Source organism: Mus caroli, chromosome 10, assembly GCF_900094665.2.
Source record: "Mus caroli chromosome 10, CAROLI_EIJ_v1.1, whole genome shotgun sequence".
NCBI classification, from domain to species: domain Eukaryota; kingdom Metazoa; phylum Chordata; class Mammalia; order Rodentia; family Muridae; genus Mus; species Mus caroli.
In genome coordinates, this window is record NC_034579.1 from 63,378,932 (window position 1) to 63,392,505 (window position 13,574).

A 13,574-nucleotide genomic window follows, 5' to 3' on the forward strand; every position below is an offset into this window, starting at 1 on the left:
TCCACTCACCAGCAGTCCCAAAATCCTGCGGCGGGGGTCGTGGGTAGCTGGCGGGTGTCAGGCAACCCTGCGCTCCCGCTACCCCGGCGCTGATCCAGCCGGATGAGCAGTAATGGAGATTTAACTCATCTTCATCTTAGCCTTCAGGAGATTTCATAGACTAGTAGTGGACATTTGTGAGCATGCGTCAAGATCCGATTCTGTCCATTTATGGTTTTATTCTACATATATGTGTGTCAAATAAATGGACAAACACATCATACACCACACACACACACACACACACACACATATGCAACAACTGTGGTGTGCAACAACTTTTGGGTTTTTTGTTTTTTAAAAGATTTGTCTTAATCTAAAAACATAAACTCCTGTTTGAAAACTTCATCTCTGACAGGGAGACAGAGGCCAAGAAAAGTTGAATGACTTATTTAATTTAGTAACTACAGATATCCCAGGAACACTCGGCAATGCAGCTGTTCCTAGAGGAGAGGGTCCACTCTTCTAAGTAAAGAGGTGAGTTTCCTAGCACGGATCAGTCAAAGATTAAATATATATCGTGGGGGTGGGGTGGAGTCTCTGACTCTCAAGAAGTTTCCAAGCAGATTTAAAAGGCAAGATGTTAAGCATTGCCAGGTAGTGGGGGTGTGCACCTTTAATCCCAGCACTTGGGAGGCAGAAGCAGGTGGATTTCTGAGTTCGAGGCCAGCCTGGTATAGAGTGAGTTCCAGGACAGCCAGGGCTACACAGAGAAACCCGGTCTCGGAAAGCAAAAGAAGAAGAAGAAGAAGAAGAAGAAGAAGAAGAAGAAGAAGAAGAAGAAGAAGAAGAAGAAGAAGAAGAAGAAGAAGAAGAAGAAGTAGTTAAGCATTCCAATATGGGAAAAATGAAGAATAAATCATGATCTTTGTGCATGTCCAAAGGCTGATTTGGGGATCCATAGAAACCCAATGTTTTCTGTTCTGTGAGACTATTTTGAATCCCATGTACCAAGCATAAGTTTTCATCTGCATAAATGATAAACAAATGTTTGGAGGTAGTCAGGATATAGACTTTGAAACTAACTGACATTGTAGAGTTGTCCCCGGCCATGGTGGTCCAGGACTGTGGAGGCAGAGACCCTATTGCTTACAAGGCACCAAAGCTTGAAAGCTGTCACTCGGCTGGACATCTTTGATAAAAGGCTACAATGTGACACGGAGCCTCGAAGTACCTTCTTCCTTCAGATCCTCAGCGTGCCTGAAATGTTGTACGCATAGTGGATAGGTTTGGATACGTAATCGATAAATCCCAACCAAAGTTCTGAAAAGGGTCAATATCTAAAGTTTCAGATACTTATAGTTTGCACCTCAGCTGTGAGCATCCCTTGCCGCTATGCCCTCCTTTGCTCTGTTTCTAAAGAATAATTTGTAACAGTTGCTAACCTTCTGGGAATTTTAAACACAGAGTCACTAACAAATTGCAAATTACAAAGGTGACCCTCTAGATAAACTCTTTATCAAGTACTGACAGTCCCAGCTTGCATAATAGCATTACAAAAGCCCAGTTAGTTAAGGGGTATCTTTAATCAATTAAGGGGTAGTTGTATACTATTCTATAAGAGCTTGATCTATAAAAGTTGCTATATCCTAGACCAATCCAAGACAGATCATATTCCATGGTTCTTATTGGGGAGGTCCCATTATAGGCCAGATCCTCGCCATTAACTGATATATGGCTGGCTGTGATAAATGATATGCCATAAAAAATAATCAATATGACAATCATAAATCTATAATTTATTTAAAGTAGTCAAATTACACTCTAAATTATGTAATGTTGGAGCCCAAAAGAACCTCAGAATTTGCAAGCTGTCACTAACAGTAATTACTCAGTTAGTAGTCAGCCCTTCCTTTGCTTTCTTGGGTATCAGCAGGCTTTCCCTTCTCTCTTGTAAAAAAAAAAAAAAAAAAAAAAAAAAAACCCACGGTTAGAAACATTTGGAGCATGGCTAGCTTCACTTGGTAAGCTCACTTCGTAGAAAACAGACAAACTGGGGCCTAGGCAATGGGCACAGTCTCTAAAGTATTTGTTATACAAACATCAAGCCATGACTCAAATTCCCAGAACCTACCTCTAAAAAAAAGCTGAGCATGCTTGTAATTCCATCACTGGGGAGGCAGGGACAGGTGGACAGTCAGCCTGGATCAGCAAGTCTCGGGCTACCAAGAGACATTGTCTGTAAAAAACCCAAGTTGGACTGTGCCTGGGGAGTGAGAACCAGAGGGTCTTCTGTGGCCTCCAAGTGTACATACCTGCATGTGCACACACACACACACACACACACACACACACATCTTCACCTTCCTGTTGGTCTTGTAACAATACAAATTCAGCCCTACTGTGTGAAGGCTTCCGTCTGCCCTCCTATGACTGGTGATTTGAATCTGACCCTTTTATTCCCCTTCTCTTCTCCACCAAGGATCTCCATCAACCTCACAGTACTAAACCAAAAGTTGGAGAAGGAATTCAAAATGAGTTACAAAAAGCTAAGGGACAAAGGAAAAGGAAGTGGGAGGTCAGAGAAAATATGGACTCAGTGGAAAGGGGGAGAGGGAAAGAAGGCTGGGAGGATGGCAGGAGGCAGTGCTCAAAGAGATAGAATGGCTACAGGTTGGCTATTTAAAGTTAGTTTAGTTTAGTTTAGTTTAGTTTAGTTTAGTTTAGTTTAGTTTAGTTTAGTTTAGTGAGAAACACATAAAGCCAGTGACTTTAACATAAAACCAGCTATCTCTCCTCCCAGCTCCTTTGTTCCACAGGCACCTTAGGGCAGAGGTTGGGAAATCGGCCAGTCAAGACACAGGAAATGAAGGATATGCATAGCCAGGTCTTCCCAGATACCTGATATCTTCAGATATTCCCTCTAGCCGGGACCCGGACATATGGACTGGGAAGGGTGAACTGTCAGGAGGTCCTGACAGAGCAATTATGCTTCTCTATACCACTCTTGAGTTTTTATTCTTTCTTAGGTAATGACAAGTTCCCAGTGTTTATGGGTTTTGATCTCAGGCTCCATCTCTCAGTGGAGAAATGTCATTTAAATTTTTTAACCCACCATAAGCCAAACCAAATGACCCCCTTCTAACACATAGACCAGCTAGACCAACAACTTGGGCTTCTTACATTCTTCTGAGATGCCAAGTGTTTGACTGCATTGTGCCTGGTATTCGTTTTCATTTCCAATTTACAGAAGCACAAAGGGAGGAAGAGAAGGTCAAGAAACTGATAACAAAGCTTAGATTGGGTTCACTGTAGCCTGACGGAGAAGTTGAATACATCCTAGATGAACTCCAGCCTGAGGGTACTTTAAACCTTTCCCTTCCAGGTTACTCTCGAAATGGGAGAAACACGGGTATCAAAGGACACATTTCTACACGCCACACATATTGAACGAACACATTGTCTGAGCTACCTAAAATCTGCTGACTTCGGGTCATTTCCAATGTATGTTGTCACAGACATAAACACTTAAGTCAATGCCGGCTGAATCATGGAGTCAAGGAAAGTCCCTATAAGGCCACTCGTTTGAGCCTCCCTCTGGTGACAAAGCACTGGCACCAGCAAGGTGATGTAACTTGACCACTCTCATAGTTAATAAGTGACTTCTCCTGAACTCAGCCCAGGTCTCCCGATCCAGCCCAGGCTCCATCCCCGTTACATAACACCACCTAGAAAGTGCCAAGACTTCTGAACTCTCCAACTTTGCCACAGTTCCAATGAGCGAGTCCAAAATACACACACATAACCCAAGCCATGTCCAGCAGAGAGATAAGAGGGTGCCAACGGTATACAGATACGGCGGGTACTAGGAGGAACCCTCCTTATCAGCAAAGATGTCGACACCGTGTTCCTTTTTCTCCTCATTAGAACATAACTCTCAGAGCTCTGATCCCGATCCCGTCCAAGCCATCTCAGCTGACCAAACCATCAGCAGCTTTGTCATTTTTGTCTCTGCTCTGGCTGCTTATTAGCTGTGTGCTCTGGGTGAAATATATTTTGGACCTGGCTCTCCTAGCCTGCAAATGGCAATGGCATATACCCTCATCCTTGGGGCCATGAGGATGTCCTGAAGTCATGGGCACAGACCACGTACTAAGTGCTCACCAAGGTTAGTGGTCTTCTGGGCCTTCCCAGAATATATCGGCAGGAAGCACTGTAATGTGAGTGCGTAGTCACTTTATCTCCAAGTGTGCTGGTGCCCCTGGATACTAATGCTACAAGAATAGTTACAGTAACATTTCCTGTAGTCATCTCTTGAGTAAGGACATGGTGGGTGTTCTCTCTCTCTCTCTCTCTCTCTCTCTCTCTCTCTCTCTCTCTCTCTCTCTCTCTCGTGCATGTATGTGTGAATGTGTGCATTGGAGTGTGCACATATGTGTCTCCCCCTCCCCTTCTCCCTCTCTCTTAGTCCTTCTTTCTCCTTGTACCTCTTCTCTCTTCTCTTCTCTTCTCTTCTCTCTCCTCTTCTCTCCTCTTCTCTTCTCTTCTCTTCTCTTCTCCTCTCTTCTTCTTCTTCTTCTTTCTCTCTCTCCCCCTCTCTCCTCTCTCTCCTCTCTCTTTCCTCTCTCCTCTCTCTCCTCTCTCTCCTCTCTCTCCCCACCTCCTCCTTCCTCTCCACCCCATGCCTTCTCTGGCCAATAGTCCCCATGGCACATCTACAATTTCATTTCTTTCTCCTGTAGTCTAGAATCACTGGAGTTTGCATGAATCCTTCCATTGTTTTTGCCTCCACCCTAACATAATACCCAGAACATCTTGGAGAGCCTGGCCTCTCCTTCCCTTCCAGACACTGCTCGGCTCTAAGGCCTGCTTCTCATAGCCCTGGCATCTCAAAGCAACTACAATGTTTCATTGCCGGCAGGGGATGCTTTTGCTTTCAATTTTGAAGCACATCAGAGGTCCCCACCTCCTTTTAAGTTAAGGGCATGTAGAGTTTTATGGTCTGGCTGTCTTTTCTCTGAGCCATGAGCATTTCTCTGAGCAGGTGAGTAGCTAGAAAAGCATAACCCTGCAGTTGAGCCCTTCCCCCTCCACACTGGATAACCGGCCTTGCCCTAAATGACACTTCCAGGAAGCTCTCCAGCACACACCTCTCTCCCCAGCTGCCACACTCTCATGTGGCTCTTGCTTGCCTCTGGATTTTTGGAACAGAGTCTTGGCAACACATCCTGTCCGTCACTCACGCAGCAGAGGGAGTCTGCCAGGATTGTTTATGCTTTCACCCATACCTGTTTTCTTCCTTCTGTTTTAATAATTCAATGGCCTCGGATGGACTTCTTTGTCCTGATGGCATAGTTACCGCTTAGTAGTGGGCATGTGTGTGGTGCAACACAGGCATGACCATTGTGTTTTCCCCAGTGCTATGAAGCAGCTAAGTTGGGGACTTGCTGCTTTTTTTTTTTTTTAAGATTTATTTATTTTATGTCGATGAGTACACTATAGTTGCCTTCAGACACACCAGAAGAGGGTGTCAGACCCCATTACAGATGGTTGTGAGCCACCATGTGGTTGCTGGGAATTGAACTCAGGACCTCTAGAAGAGCAGTCAGTGCTCTTAACCACTAAGCCATCTCTCCAGCCCTGAGCCTGGTGCTTTTGATCCCCAATTACTACACTGTCCCTAGCCCTGCTAGTAATCTCACATGGGTGGAATTTTGATATCATTCTTACCAAGGAGCTAATAATGCTTAAAGCCAGGATCCAATGGAAACGGGTGTTTCAGGGGGAAGACAGTCTGATTCGGGAGCTCTAAGGTAGGACCTGGTATCAGGAGTTCCTAACAAGCCAGTGAGATTTGCGTCTCTGTGTCTCATGAGCTGATACTGGACAGGCTGCAGCTGGACCCTCAGCTAAGTCTGATTGCCTGAGTCTGGAACATGGAAGGAGTGGGGAGGGCAGTTTGCTGATAGGTCTTGTAGGGGAAACAATTGTATCAGCTATTATTGGGACAAAACTCTTGGCAGAAGCAGTTCAAGTGAGGACTGGTTTATTTAGGCTCATGGTTTAAAGGGAAGGTGTGGTGAGGCAGCTGATCCCAGAGCATCCAGAGGTAGAACAGGAGGAATGCTAGCGTTCAGCTTGCCTTCTCCCTTTCGCTGAATCTGGGACCCCGGAGCATGGGCTGACGCCACCCACATCCATGACCAGTTCCCCACCCCCACCCCCACCCCCACCCCCCTCAGTTAAACCTCTCTAAACGTTCTCGCAGACATCCCCAGATGTCTGTTCCTATGGCAATTCTAAATCCAGTCAAGTTAACAAGAAAGATGAACCACCATATAATTACCATATATGTGTTTATGTAAATATAAATGGAATTACTTGCGGGGATTGGAAATATAGCCTCGTGGTAGAGCGTGTGCTTAGCATGTGCAGGGCTCTGTGTCGTTTCCAACGTACACATGCATACATACCCATACAAGTGCTAATCAGAACCATAGAACTCTTAACAGACACTAAGAACATTCACAATACCTCTTACTATATAACTCTTACATTGATGATTGTTTCTTACTGAATGGTTCTATCCATCACACACACACACACACACCTATCTACAGCCAATATATGGTTGTATAGTTAGCACACAGATTTCAGGTCCCATACAAGTGTTTTGTTATCTCCCACAGCCATCAGTAGTGTGCAGGAGTGCCCTAGTTATGGTCTCTACTGCTGCAATGAAACACCATGCCCCAAAAGTGTATCGGGGAGGAAAGGGTTTATTCGGCTTACATTTCCAGATCAGTCACTGGAGGAAGTCTGGACAGGAACTCAAGCAGGGTTGGAACCTGAAGGCAGGAGCTGACATAGAGGCCATGGAGGGGTGTTGTTTACTGGCTTGCTTCCCATGGCTTGCTCAGCCTGCTTTTTTATAGAACCCAGAACCACCATCTCAGGATGGCACAATAGGCTAGGCTTTCCCCATTGATCACTGATTGAGAAAATGCCCTACAACTGGATCTCATGGAGTCATTTCCTCAATTGAGAACACATTCTTTCTAGTGACTCTAGCTTGTGTCACAAAACCAACCAGTTCAGGGAATCTATGATCAAATGGGTAGAAGTATTTAAACTCTGCAAAGATATTTCCTCAGATAAACTATTCACAACATAACACACAATGCATCTTTTTAAAGATTTTATTATATTTTTTAAAAGATGTATATGTGTATGTACATTAGTGCTTTATTTGCATGGCAGAAGAGGGTTTCAGACCCCATTGCAGAGGGTTGTCATTGCTGGGAATTGAACCCAGGTCCTTTGGAAGAACAACCAATGCTCTTAACCGCTAAACTCTCTCTCCAGCCTCACACATAACACACTTTCTATGTTATTCTATAGAACACTAAATTGAGCCCCAGTCTGTTGTGATGACCAGTTTCTGTGATGTGACTACTTCTGAGGTGACTGATATTTCAAAGGCAGCATACCGGCAACCCTTCTTCAATATTTCCGCCCCACATACAACATTGCCGTGATAACCTGTAAGGCATAGATTCTCTCTCTCTCTCTCTCTCTCTCTCTCTCTCTCTCTCTCTCTCTCTCTCTCTGTGTGTGTGTGTGTGTGTGTGTGTATGTGTAAAATACTGGCACTACTTTAATTAACTTGTCAAGTTTTACAGTTTGCTCTTGTGAACTAGCAGGGGCTAGCCCCAGAACATTGAGAGCTCTTTAGTTTTCAATTTTAGCCTTACCTTGACTGGGATACCCAAAGGGACTTTCTCCCTACAGTTTCAGACTTAGGTCCTACCCTGGGTCTCAGGAAACTGAACTGGAAATATTTGTATCGAATTTGACCTTATATTTAAAAAATGCATCAAATCTAATTGCACAATACTAAATGTTCAGATGCTGATCATACACAGAGCCAGCGCAGAGACGTAGCCTGACCACAGCCCATGTGGTCACTTGACATTTGCAATAACCACGGCCTTAGCTTCTACTTCATATCAGTCTGGGCTGATATTGCACAGTGCTTCAGCTCTTTGTGCCATTTCTTATGCACATAGGGGGCACTTTGGTGGTGTTTAGCCTTCCATTACATGCATTGATGAGCTCAGTCTGCATGTTAGACTTTTTACAAAAGAAATCATATCATGTGCACGTGTGCATATATGTATATTGTGCATGTCTATGTGGTGTACTCACAAAGCATATAGGTGGGCCTTCACATAATGCGCAGGCTGAGATCAACACTGGGTATTTTCCTTGACTATGTTCCATCTTATATTTTAAGAGAGAGTCTCTCTCTGTAGCTGGAGGTCATTGACTGAGGTAAGCTGGCTGGCCAGAGAGCACAGGTTGCAGATGTGTAACTCGAGACTTTCATGTGGGGGCTCAGGTTCTGAAGTCAGGTCTTCACTTACTGAGGCATCCTGCCTGACTGCCCTGTATGCTTCACAGCGCCTAGCTGCCTTCCCTTTGGTGTTGTGGATACGAGATCCACCCAAGATAAATGTAGCAAGACCGCATCCACTTTGATCAGCGTCAAGTATTCCTTTGTTTGAATGGATCTCAATCTATCATTGATTTTACTCGTTCTACACGTAGTGGGTTGTTTCCAGAGGCTGGTTCTTAGGAACTGAGGTGCCAAAACGTCCTGCTATGGATAGTAATGTTATTCTACTCAAAGCAAGTCCTCCAAGCCAGCCTTCCTCATTCAGTGAGCTCCTCTCTTCCTAGGGCACACCCAAGGCCATCGGTCCCTTTGTGTGAACGAGCTTTTACTTCGCTAAGTCCTGAGGCCACAGTTTCTGTGGATCATAGTTCTCCCATGAAGCTGCCCTTTCATCAGGACATCTGCATTTATTCTAAAGGGTCACGGTATCTGGCTCTACATCAGTAAGCGGGGTGAGAGTGACAGTGGCCACAGAACCAAGGGCTAAGTTGTCTGGCAGCTGATCAGTGAGGCTCCTAGAGAGAGGCTCAGTTCAGGGAAATGGCTCCCTGGTGTGTATCAAACAAAGATCAACAGTGAGCTCCCTTGCCTGGAAGTCCACCAAGCACTCTGCCCTGACGTGACTTGGTCTGGAGAGAGTGTTGCCCATCAGTTGTTTGGCGGGTGGCCCCCACCTTTAGGGTATCCCTTGGGAAATTTTTGGAGAGATGAGAGGGAGGGGTAAGAAAGGAAGCAAGGGGAAAGAAGACAAGATTTTTGTTGTTTTCATCTGCTTGGCTCCGAGCACACCCTTACCCCTAACTGGCGTAGCTCTGTCTCCTCGGTGTTTAGCTGTAGTCTTTCAGCTTTGCAAATGTTTGTGCTGCAGAGATTCACCCTCTGACAGCCCCAGAGAATGTTTTCAGTGAGCCAGCTGCAAAGCACCGTCTCTCTCTCACACACAGACACACACACACTCACAAAGTTCACACATATACACTCGCAGAGTTCACACACACACACTCACAGAGTTCACACACACACACTCACAGAGTTCAGACACACACTCCCAGAGCTCACACACACACACACACACACACTCACAGAGTTGTCTTCACACCTGCCTTATTCATCACTTCCTGTTTGAATTCTTGCTTTCTCAGGAGAGCACTAACAGCCCCCATGTCTCCCTATCAAGAACGGACCCACATTGCTACTGTTAACCCTTGACCAAGTTTTCCCAGCCTGCTCTGGGCCCCAGCTCAGCCACACACCATAGCTCTGTAAGGCATTTGTGAGAACAACAACCCGAGTATAATACATATAAAGCACCCAGGGAAAAGCACAGATGGTACAGCTAGGTAGGTCAAGGGCCAGAACACCAGGCAGGTACGGATGTGGAGGCGGGAGATTCAGAAGTTTAAGGTTATCCTCAGCTGCATATCAGTTACAGACTAGCCTAGGTTACATGATGCCTGTTCTCTAAATTAATTAATTAATTAATTAACAAAGCAAGTTGTAGGGAACTAGGAATTTGGCTCAGTTGCTGAAATACTTGCCATAATAAGCATGAAGCCCTGAGTTTAGATCTCCAAGGTCCACACATCAAGCTGGGTGCTGTGGTTCAACTTCCAGTATTAAGATGGGGATCCTGCCACCTCAGTTTTGGGATAGGGTGTGGTGGACAGGTAGGTTCCTGGTGGACTCACTGACTGAGCCAGTCTTTGAACTCCACTTTCCCTCAGAGACCCTGCCTCAAAGTACAAGATGGGAAGCGGCTGAGAAAGACACGGGGCCCCTGGCCTCGGGCCTCTGTGTGTGCACATGTGCAGACACGGGGCACATGCACACAGACACACCACTCACATACAAATGTCAAAAATAAAATTTAAAAACCAACAAGAACACGCCATCAATACCTGCCTGCATCTGTTGTTCCACCCCACCTTATAGAAGTGATAAATCCCACATCTGAGGTGGAACTTTTTATCCACAGACCCTGACTCTTCCCGGGACTATCACCTTATCTGAGCTAACTAGTATCAGTTTCAGGGAGGACTCTGTCATTCAGGGATCTGAACACTCATGCAAGTCACCCCTTCCCAGTAAGGATAATAGTGTAGAATGAATGGCATTCAGGAGCTGGCGTCAGTATACGCCTGTGACTTCAGAAGCCTGTGACTTCAGAAACACAAGCATGCGCACAGCCCACCAACTGGGGAATTCAGAGTTGCTTTTGTCCTAACGAATGTCAGGCTCTGTCACACCGCTGACCCATGCTTAAAATAGCGTGGCTGCCGATTGATTTCTGTAGAATACGTTTGCTTTCTAATGTCTTCAACTTGCTCATTTCTGTTAGCATAAATATTCTTTTTGGGTGCTCAAACATTCAAAGCCAAGAATTTTTCCTCTTCTGCTAGAAATAGAAGTGTGTGTGTGTGTGTGTGTGTGTGTGTGTGGTGTGTGTGTGTGTGTGTGTGTGTGTGTGTGTGTGTGTGTGTGTGTTTGCTCTGAGTGGCCTTGGCGCTCTATTTTATTTAGTTTCATTTCTCTGTCTGGTATTCAGCACAGCATCATTTTGATTTCTAGGGGTTTTTGTTTTGTTTTGCTTTTCCATTTGAAAGCCTGGGTCAGAGGGAAACTGGCTGGCTACGGTTTACAAATGTGTTTTCAAAGCTTAAGCATCTTCAAAAATAATTTTTCGGGGTCTAGAGAGGTGGCCCAGAGGTTAGGAGCAATTACCACTCATTCTCTGCCAAGGACCTGAGTTCAATTCCCAGCGCCTAACATCGCAGCTCACTGTCTGTAACTCCAGTTCCAGGAGAAATGACAACCTTTTCTATCCTCCAAAAGACCAGACACACAGAGGCAAGATGCTCATATACATAAAAATAATAATGATGATGATAATAATAACAACAGCAACAATAATAATAAACTTTTAGGAGCTGGAGCAATGGCTCAGTGGGAAAGATCATTTGCTATATATACATGAGGACATGAGTTCACATCCTAGGACCCCCATGTAAAAGTGAGCATGGGCCTCTATGCCTGTAACTTTAGTCCTATGGCTATGGAAACAGGAGGGGTCTTTGGGATTGCCAGCCACCAGCCTGTCCCCAGTGTCAGTGAGACCCTGTCTAAAAGAAAGAAGGGAGAGAGAGTCATAGGCCAGGACACACAAATCCTCCTCTAGCCTACACTTTTTCATACAAACACTTGCACATAGGGACATATACTACACACATATACATACCACACACATATGCACACATACCATATACATACACACACACTGTATCATACACACCAGACATACACTGCACACACATACACATATATACATACATATACATGCACACATATACATACACCACACACAAAAAAACACATATACCATACACAGATACACACATACTATACACACATACAACACACACATACACACACATAAATAGACATATACCACACATACACATATACCACACATACACACACCACACACATATGCACCACACACATACCACTAAAAACAATAGCAATAATTTCATAACTGGTTTGTATAGGCACACTCAGTATAATTAGCAATATATGGCTACACTTATATAGTCCTTATATTTTTAAATCCTGAAATATTCTCCTTTATAAAAGCTATGTGCCCTGAGCATGGTAGCCCACACCTTCAATCCCAGCACTAGTAGTGGCAGAGGCACGTGGACCTCTGGGACTTCAAGACAACTTAGGTCTACACAGGGAGTTCCAGGCAGCCAGGACTACATAAGTAGAGCCTATTTCAGAAAAACAACCAAAAGAAATAAAAGCAATACAAGTCAAAAGAACCATTCTGCCATAGAAGAATGAAGAATGGAGTACTGCTGCCAGCTATAACACAAATTAACTTGAAACCATTTGCTGAGGGGAAGAAGAGAGATAGAGACTCCAGACTGCAAGACTCCATTGCTATGAGCAGTCAAAGCCATCAACAGAAAGATGAGCGGCAGTCAAGGCGGGGACAAGCGTCAGTTAGGCCAAGCTGATATGATGCCAAGATTTCTTTGGGGGCTGACATGCTGCCATTACAAATGAATGTCATTGTCTAACTTTGGGGACATTCAAAAAACAGTAAATTATACATTGTAAATTAGTAAGACTTGTGGCATGTGAATTTGGTCCCAATTTTCAGTTAGGTCACATTAAGTAGAAAGTGTCAGGATGGGGAACCTGGGAGATGTCTTGGCGTGTATGGTGCCTGCCACACAAGCATGAGGATGGGAATTAGAATACCCCGCACCCACATTAAAAGCCAGGCAGGCCCAATGGCCCCCACAGTCGGCAGACAGAGACAGGGATCCCTCGGGGCAAGCTGGTCTAGCCACACTGGTGAACTCCAGGTTCCTCAAGAGACCCTGCCTCAATAAATAAAGAAGAATCACAAAGGACAGCAAATGTCAACCTCTGGTCTACACACACACACACACACACAGAAGAATATGCTGGGAATGAACTATTGACGCTTCAGTCAGCAGCAGCTGCTGCTGTCTGCTCATTGTTTCCTTCTGGTCCACGTTCCATGTTGTTGGAATGGAAGAAGTCGGTGTTGTTTTTCCAAGATGCCAGGGACACAGTTTCCACATTACCACATTTTAAGTTGTCATATGTGAACGTCACCCGCCGCTCACTAACAAGGCTGGAGCTCAAGGAAGACCCATTGAGTTGGTATGGGGTCTTACGTAATGGATGATGGGAAGGGCCGGAAGCAAGCGAGCTGTGATGACCACCCATGGAGGAGGAAAAGAAGGATATCGCAAGGAAAGACAGAGGGCCCGGTAGGCAGAGAGACACTCGTGTGGGTGCCAGGAAAGGGGGAGCCCTAGCGAGAAGCACTCTGAGAAGGTTTTCAGAGATTTGCTGTGAGGCTCACACATTACACAGTGCAGTTCTCTGTAGAATCCCTTGTGTGTTGCGGCAGGCCATGACACCTCACTGAGGTGGGGGGACTCCATGGAAGGAAAGGAAGAGGCCCCTGCTTGTAGGCTTTGCCTCCAGTGCATTTGATAGAACTCTCAGTTATGCTTCTGATCATGGGCCCTACTATGTGTGCTCCCTCACCCTACTATGTTCCCTTGAATTTTTGTTTTTCCTGTATAGTGGCAGAAAC

The 13,574-nt window shown here is 45.1% G+C and overlaps 1 protein-coding gene across 6 annotated transcripts in view; it reads left to right on the forward strand.

Moving 5' to 3' along the window:
* Rhobtb1 (Rho related BTB domain containing 1) overlaps positions 1-13,574 on the forward strand; it is a 129,585-nt gene that overhangs the window by 58,782 nt on the left and 57,229 nt on the right. Inside the window, exon 4 of one of the 6 annotated variants that reach the window (XM_029482899.1) lies at positions 3,907-4,147. The exons of the other annotated variants lie outside the window; for them this stretch is intronic. The gene's annotated coding sequence lies outside the window, so the exon portion shown is untranslated. The remainder of the gene's footprint in view (positions 1-3,906; positions 4,148-13,574) is intronic. 6 annotated transcript variants of the gene reach the window in all.